Source organism: Canis lupus, chromosome 2 (assembly GCF_011100685.1).
Source record: "Canis lupus familiaris isolate Mischka breed German Shepherd chromosome 2, alternate assembly UU_Cfam_GSD_1.0, whole genome shotgun sequence".
Taxonomy (NCBI): Eukaryota; Metazoa; Chordata; class Mammalia; order Carnivora; family Canidae; genus Canis; species Canis lupus.
This window is the reverse complement of record NC_049223.1, coordinates 34,991,413-34,999,999: the sequence shown is the minus strand read 5'-3', so window position 1 is coordinate 34,999,999 and position 8,587 is coordinate 34,991,413.

Genomic DNA, 8,587 nt, shown 5'->3' with positions numbered 1-8,587 from the left:
ATTTGTGGGATGTAAACGATCTATATGAGGAAAACTACAAAATTCTGATGAAAGAAATCAAGGTATATCTACATAAATGGAGAGATATTTTATGTTCATTGATAAGAAGATTCAATATTTTTAAGATGTCAATTCTTCCCAAAATGATCTATAGATTCAATGCAATGCCAATTAAAATGCCAGGAAATTATTTTGTATATACTAATAAACTCATTGTAAAGTTTATATGGAAAGGCAAAAGACCCAGGGTAGCCAACACAATAATGAAGAAAAACAAAATCAGAGGATTTACACTACCTGATTTTTAAGATTTACCATATAAAGCTACAACGTTCAAGATAGTGTGGTATAGTATGAAGAACACAAAAATAAATCAGTGGAACAGAATAGAAAGCTTAGAGATAGACTAACACTAATATAGTCAAGTGATCTTTGACAAAGGAACAAAGGCAATTCAATGGAGACAGGGATCTTTGTAGCAAATGTCCATGCTGGAGCAATTAGACATCCAAATGTAAACAAACAAAAAGAATATAGATGCAGACTTTACACCTCTCCCAAAAATTAATTCTCAAAATGAATCAATAGATCTAAATATAAAATGAAAAATTCTAAAACTTCTAGACAACATAGTAAAAACTAGGCAACCTTGGGTTTGGTGATTACTTTTTATTTTTTACTTTTTTTAAAAAAGATTTGTTTATTTGAGAGACAGTGTGTGTGTGAGAGAGAGAGAGAGGGAGAGAGAGAAAGAGAGAGGGAGGGAGAGAAAGGACTGAGGAAAGGGCAGAAGGAGAGGGAGAAACAGACCCTCCACTGAGCAGGGAGCCCAATGCAGGGCTTGATCCCAGGACTCTTCCTTTCACAAAGCATTTCTCTGTAGTACGTGATGCTGGGTTTTTTAAAAAAGATTGATTTATTCATTTGACTAGGTGGGGGGAAGAAGAGCAAGTGGAGGAGAGACAGAATCCCCAGCAGACTCCCCACTGTGTACAGAGCCTGATGCAGGCGTCAATTCCACCACTGTGAGATCATGACCTGAGCCGAAATCCAGAGTCAGATGCTTAACCCACTGAGCCACTCAAGTGCCCTACATGTAATGCTGTTTGATAGCATTTTAACCAGAGAACTACTTTGAAAATCAGAGTCAATCAGTCAATTCTCTCAAACCCTGCCATAGCTTTATTAAATTTAGGTAACATTCTAAATCCTTTGTTGTTATTTCAACAATTTTTCTCAGAATTTTCACTGGGAGTAGATTTCATCTTTAAAAACCACTTTATTTTCCTCATCCATAAGAAGCAAGTCCTCAACCATTAAAATTGTATCATGAGATTGTGGCAATTCAGTCACTTCTTCAGGCTCCACTTCTCATTCTAATTCTCTTGCTATTGCCATCCTATCTGCAGTTACTTCTTCCACTGAGGTACCCCTTGAATTAGCCATGAAGATTGTCATCACCTTTAAAAATCTCTATTAATGTTCATAGTTTGACCTCTTCCCATGAATCAGAATGTTCTTAATGGCATCTGGAATGGTGAATCCTTTCCAGGTTTTCCAATTTACTTTGCCCAGATCCGTCCAAGAAATCATTATCTGTGGCAGCTGAAGCCTTACAAAATATATTTCTTCAATAACAAGACTTGAAAGTCAAAATGACTCCCTGATCTATGGACTGCAGAATGGATGTTGTGTTATCAGGCATGAAAATATTAATATCACTATACATCTCCATAGAGGTTCTTGAGTGACCAGCTGCATTGTCAATGAGCAAACTTTGTCCTAGATGGACAAACTTTGTCCTAGATGAGCAAACTTTGTCCTAGATGTCCTAGATGTCTAGCAAAAAAGTCCTAGATGGCATCTTTTTCCAACAGAAAGCTATTTTGTCTACATTGAAAATTTGTTCTTTTGTGTACCACTTTCATGAATTATCTTAGCAAGATCTTCTGGATAACTTACTGCTTCAACTTGCACTTTTTGAAAGTTTTTATTTAAATTCCAGTTGGCTAACCTACACAGTAAGTTTAAGGTGTACAATACAGTGAGTCAACATTTCCTTACAATACCCAATGCTCATCACAAGTGCACTCCTTAATCCTCATCACTCATTTAGCCCATCTCCCCATCCACCTTCCCTCTGGTAACCATCAGTCTGTCCTCTACAGTTAAGAGTCTGTTTCTTGATTTGTCTTTTTTTTTTTTGCCTTTGTTTTAGACTCCACATATAAGTGAAATCATAAGGCATTTTTGTCTTTCTCTGACTTATTTAGCTTACCATAATATTCACTAGCTCCATCCATGTCATTGCAAATGGCAAGATTTCATTCTTTTATATGGCTGAGTAATATTCCATTGTGTATATATACCACATCTTCTTTATCCATTCATCAGTTGATGGACACTTGGGCTGTTTCCACAGTTTGACTATTACAGATGCTGCTGCTATAAACATTGGGATGCATTATCAATTTGAATTCACATTTTTGTATTCTCTGGCTAAATACCTAAATCCAAGTCCTGGATCATAGGGTAGTTCTTTTTTTAAGATTTACTTGAGGGGTTTCTGGGTAGCTCAGTCTGTTGAGCATCTGCCATGATCCCCGTGTTTTGGGATCAAGCCCTCCCTGCTCGGCAGAAAGCCTGTTTCTCCCTCTCCACCATTCCCACCACTTATGCTCTCTGGCTCTATCTCTCTGTCAAATGGATAGATAAAATCTTAAAAGAGAGATAGAGAGAGAGATCACATGAGCAGGGGGAATGGCAGAGTGAGAGAGAGAGAAGCAGACTCTCTGCTGAGTGTGGAGCCCAACACAGGGCTCAATCTCATGACTCTAAGATCATGAACTGAGGTGAAACCAAGACTCAGGTTTTTACTGACTGAACCACCCAGGCACCCCATATATATTTTTTCTTTTCTTTTTTGAGAGAGAGAGAGGTGAGGGAGGGGCAGAGGGAGAGGCAGAGAGAAAATCCTAAGCATTAGGTGTGGAGCCTGACATGTGGTTCAATCAAAACCTTGAGATCATGACCTAAGCTGAAATCAAAAGTCATAGACTTGACTGAGCCACCCAAGCACCTCAGGTAGTTCTATTTTTTTAACTTTTTGAGGAACTTTTATACTGTTTTTCAGTGTGGCTGCACCAGTTTGCATTTCCACCAACAGTGCAAGAGGGTTCCCCATTCTCTACATCCTCACCAATACCTGCTGTTTCTTGTGTTATTTTAGCCATTCTGACAGGTGTGAGGTGGCATCTTATTGTACTTTTGATTTGTATTTCCCTGATTAGTGATGTTGAGCATCATTTCATGTGTCTGTTGGCTATCTCTATGTCTTTTTTAGAAAAATGTCTATTCATGTCTACTTGTCATGGAGATACCTTCCTTCCTTAAACCTCATAAACCAACCTTTGCTGGGTTCAAAGTTTTCTTCTGCAGCTTCCTCACCTCTCAGGCTTCACAGAATTGAAGAAAGTTAGGGCCTTGCTCTGGGTTAGGTTTTGGCTTAAGGGAATGTTGTAGCTGGTTGATCTTCTATCTACTAAAACTTTCTCCATATCAACCATAAGGCAGTTTCACCTTATCATTCATGTGTTCACTGGAATAGAACTCTCAGTTTCTTCCAAGAACACTGCCTTTGCACTCACGACTTGGCTAACTGGTTCAAGAGGCCCAATGTTCAACTTGTCTAATCAACATGCCTTGCTACCTAAGCTTAATCATTTCTAGCTTTACTTTTTTTTTAACTTGAACACTAGAGGGCATTGTAGGGTTATTAATTACTAATTTCAACATTGTTGTCTTAGGTAATAGGGAGCCCCAACGAGAGGGAACAAGATGGGGGAACAGCCAGTCAGTGGAGTAGTCAAGAATACACACAACATTTACTGATCAAGTTCACTGTTATATATTTTGTCTTTAAGTAGTCCCATGCCCAGCATGGAGCCCAATGTGGGGTTTGAACTCATGATCCTGAGATCAAGACCTGAGCTGAGATCAAGAGTTGGATGCTTAATGGTCTAAGCCACTTAGGCTCTCCTGGTTTACTGTCTTATACTGGCACAATTCATGGTGCCTCAAAATAATTACAATAATAACATCAAAGATCACTTATCACAGATCACCATAACGAATATGATTAATAATGAAAAGTTGAAATATAGCAAAAATTGCCAAAATGTGACACAAAAACAAAGTGAGCAAATGCTGCTGGGTAAATGGTACCAGTAGACCTGTTTAACACAAGATTGCCACAATCCTTCTATTTGTTTAAAAAAAAAGAGGGAAAAAACATTACCTGTGAAGCACAGTAAAGAATAATAACCAAAGTATGCCTGTATTACTGAGTGACTTAAAAAAAAAAAAAAGAGCTATCAAGCCATGAAAAAGTATGGAGGAATCTTAAATGCATATTGCTAAGTTAAATAAGCCAGTTGAAAAGGCTACATACTCAAAAAAAAAAAAAAAGAAAAGAAAAGAAAAGAAAAGGCTGCATACTCTTAAGACTCCAATTATATATTACTCTGGAAAAGGCAAAACTATGGAGAGAGTGAAAAGATCAGTGGTTACCAGAAGTTTGATTTGAGGGAGGTAGGATTAAAAGGTGGAGTGCAGGGCATTTTTTAGGGCAGTGAAACTATTCTATAATACACTCTAACGGTGAAAATATGACATTATGCATTTATCAAAACCCACAAAACTATAAAACAAAGAGAATAAACAATAAAACTATGGACTTTAATGTTAATATATTAATATTAGTTCATAAATTTTAAATTTTAACAAATGTATCACACTAATGCAAGATGTTAATAACAGAAAGCTGGAACGGAAGAGAGGGCACAGAGGTCCTCTCTGTATTTCCTACGAAATTTTTCTCTAAACCTACGACTGTTTTAAAAATAAAATAAAAATACAACTTCAGGGATCCCTGGGTGGCGCAGTGGTTTGGCGCCTGCCTTTGGCCCAGGGCGCGATCCTGGAGACCCAGGATCGAATCCCACATCGGGCTCCCGGTGCATGGAGCCTGCTTCTCCCTCTGCCTGTGTCTCTGCCTCTCTCTCTCTCTCTCTCTCTGTGTGACTATCATAAATAAATAAAAATTAAAAAAAAAAAATAAAAATACAACTTCAGATCAGACTCAGTTATTGAGGCAGAATAAATAAATAGCAAACAAAATCCAGCAACACATTATATAAATAACACATCACGACCAAGTGGAATTTATCATATTTGCAAAAATGAAACATTACGAATTACAATAGTATCATTTATCCAAATCAGTAGATCTAAGAAGAAAAGTAACAATTCGTTCCCTATGTGCTAAAAGACCCTTCTATAACATTCAACACACTTTTCAGATTTGTAAAAATAATTAAAATGGGAATTGCCTGTATGTCTAAGGTCACCATGTGTGTGCATTAAATTTTATTTTGGGCAGCCCGGGTGGCTCAGCAGTTTAGGGCCGCCTTCAGCCCAGGGTGTGGTCCTGGAGACCTGGGATCAAGTCCCACGTCATGCTCCCTGCATGGAATAGAGCCTGCTTCTCCCTCTGCCTGTGTCTGTGCCTCTCTCTCTCTCTCTCTCTGTCTCCCATGAATAAATAAAATCTTTTTTAAAATTATATTTTATCATATTATACACATATTATTATATATACACGCATATATAAGCATGTTAGGGACACATCTTACTTAATGAGGAAACAGTGGAAGAATTCTAATAAAGGTCAGGAACAAGGCAATGATGCTTTCTATTTTTACTACTTTTTAACATTACATTGGAGTAATTATCAAATGTAGACACAGAAAGGAAAACAAACAAGTATATTAATTGGAAAAGAAGTATAAAACAATTTAGTAAAGTGTCAGGACATAAAATTTACACACTAAAATCAGCAATCTTCACATATATATGAATAACAAGTTAGAAAGTGTTAAGGAATAGAAGATCCTACTTATAAACAAAACAAGATAAATTCTTAAAAGTAAATCTGTTAAGAAATGTACAAAATCTCACACGTGGAAAAATTTAATGTCCTAAGAAGCACAAATGTGGACTTAAGCAAGTGGAAAACATTCCTTGTTCTTAAAGTAAGACCCTTTGACTTTTATCATAAAGATATAAGTTGTCTCCAAATTAATAGATAATATGATCCCAATCCAATACCAACATTTTATGGATGTAGACAATAATAACAGAAAAATCAACATGCAAGAATATAGAGGATTCGCGTCGTTCCCATTAAAACGACTACTATAATATTTAAAAAAAACAGAAACAAAATAACAAGTGTTGGTAAGGATATGGAGAAATTGGAATTCTTCACTGTTTTTAGGAATGTAAAATACTGTTGCTGCTATAGAAAACAGCATGAAGGTCCCTCAAAAAACTAAAAAAAAGTAATTACTATGTAACCCAGCAATCCCACTTCTGAGTATATATCCAAAAGAACTGAAAGCAGAATCTTGCCCTCTTTACTATCTAGTAGTTGTACTTGATGTCAGAAACTTTTAGTGGCTTGTGATGTGTTGACAGTAAATTGATCCTCTTAAGTTATTTGATGTACCAGTAATAACAATTCACTAATTATGAGTCAGTTACTGTTCCAAGCATATTATTTTTATTAATTGTGGAATTAAAAAAGATTTTAATGAATCTATATACCCAACGTGGGGCTCAAACTCACAACCCTGAGATCAAGAGTTTGCACGCTCCATTGACTGAGCCAGCCAGGTGCCCCTCCATTTCATTTTTTTAAATATTTATTTGAGAGAAAGAAAGAGAGAAAGAGAGAGAGAGTGAAGGAGCGGGGAAGGGGCAGAAAGAGAAGCAGACTCCTCACTGAGCAAGGGAACGCTGCTGACACTGGGCTTGATCCCAGGACCCTGGGATCATGACCTGAGGTGAAGACAGATGCCCAACCTACTGAGCCGTCCAGGCACCCCTCATTTTCTTTAAAGTAAATTCTACCCCCAACATGGGGCTCAAACTCACAACCCCAAGATCAAGAGTCATATGCTCTAACAACTGAGCCAGCCAGGCACCACAATCCAATGAGTTTTCACAAGAACTATACAAATTAGGTGCTTTGAATGTTAATGTCTTGAGATCAGAAAGCAGTGTGACAGGTGCGGTTATTTGGCTAAGATTACAGAGTGTGGATGTTCTAGATCCATGGTTTGAACCCTGTACTCTGTTTCCAGAGCCCAGACCCTTAAACTCTACACTAAAGGGCAAGTGGGCTTAAAGTAAGATCTTGATACTTGTGCAGCCACCTTCATAACAGCACTAATTCACCACAGCCAAGAGGTGGAAGCAACCCATTCAAGTGTCCATCAGTGAATAAATGGATAAACAAAATGTGGCATATAAATATACAGTAGAATATTATTCAGTCTTAAAAAGGAAATCCTGCCACATACTACAGTATACATGAACCTTGAGCACATTATGCAAAGTAAAATAAGCTAGTCACACATACAAAAGAAAGCCAGTCACAAAAAGACAAATACTGTATGATTCTACTTATATAAGGTACGTAGAGTAGTCAAATTCATTGAGAGAAAGAATAGTGGTTGTCAGAGGCTGAGGGTGGGCACTGGAGTGTTTAATGGATACAGAGTTTCAGTTTTACAAGGTGAAAGAAGTTCTGGAGATGGGTGGCTGTGATGGTTGCATAACAACGTGAATGTAAATACTACTGACTGTACTCAAAAATCGCTGAAATGGTAAATTTTATGATCTGTGTATTTCACCACAATTAAAATTTTTTTAAGCAAAAAAAATGAGGTGGCATTCAGTTTTCCACAGAATAATGCCAGGTTGGGCTCTACCTCCAAAAAAAGCACATTCTATTTCACTTCAAACTTCCAACAGAAGAGCACACTCGAAGAAACACTGCCTGCCTAATTTGCAATTGCTGAACCTGGAAATAAAGACATTTCAAAATGAACAGAAAATGGCAGGCATTATAATAAGTCAACAAAAAATGAGAATAAATATATATATTTAAGAATCTAACTATGAGGGCAGCCCAGATGGCTCAGCGGTTTAGCGTCGCCTTCAGCCCAGGGCCTGATCCTGGAGACCTGGGATTGAGTCCCACGTCAGGCTCCCTGCATGGAGCCTGCTTCTCCCTCTGCCTGTGTCTCTGCCTCTCTCTCTCTCTCTCTCTCATGAATGGATAAATAAAATCTTTTTTAAAAAAATCTAACTATGAAATGGGAAAACAAAGATGACACTCCAACCGAAATTAAATAACCTTAAACAGTCATTTGGGGTTATGAGAAAATATTACAAATAAAAAATAAGTCAGAACAAAAGTGGACCAAAAAGAAAAATATAAGACAAGAGTTAGTCAAAATCAGGAAAAACTGAAGAGGGACGCCTGGGTGGCTCAGTGATTGAGCACCTGCCTTCAGCCCAGGGCATGATCCTAGAGTTTGAGGATCGAGTCCCTCATTGGGCTCCCTACATGGAGCCTGCTTCTCTGCCTGTGTCTTTGCCTCTCTCTTTCTCTCCGTGTCTCTCATGAATAAATAAATAAAATCTTTAAAAAAAACGAAGTAAAAAAATTTTTTTAAAA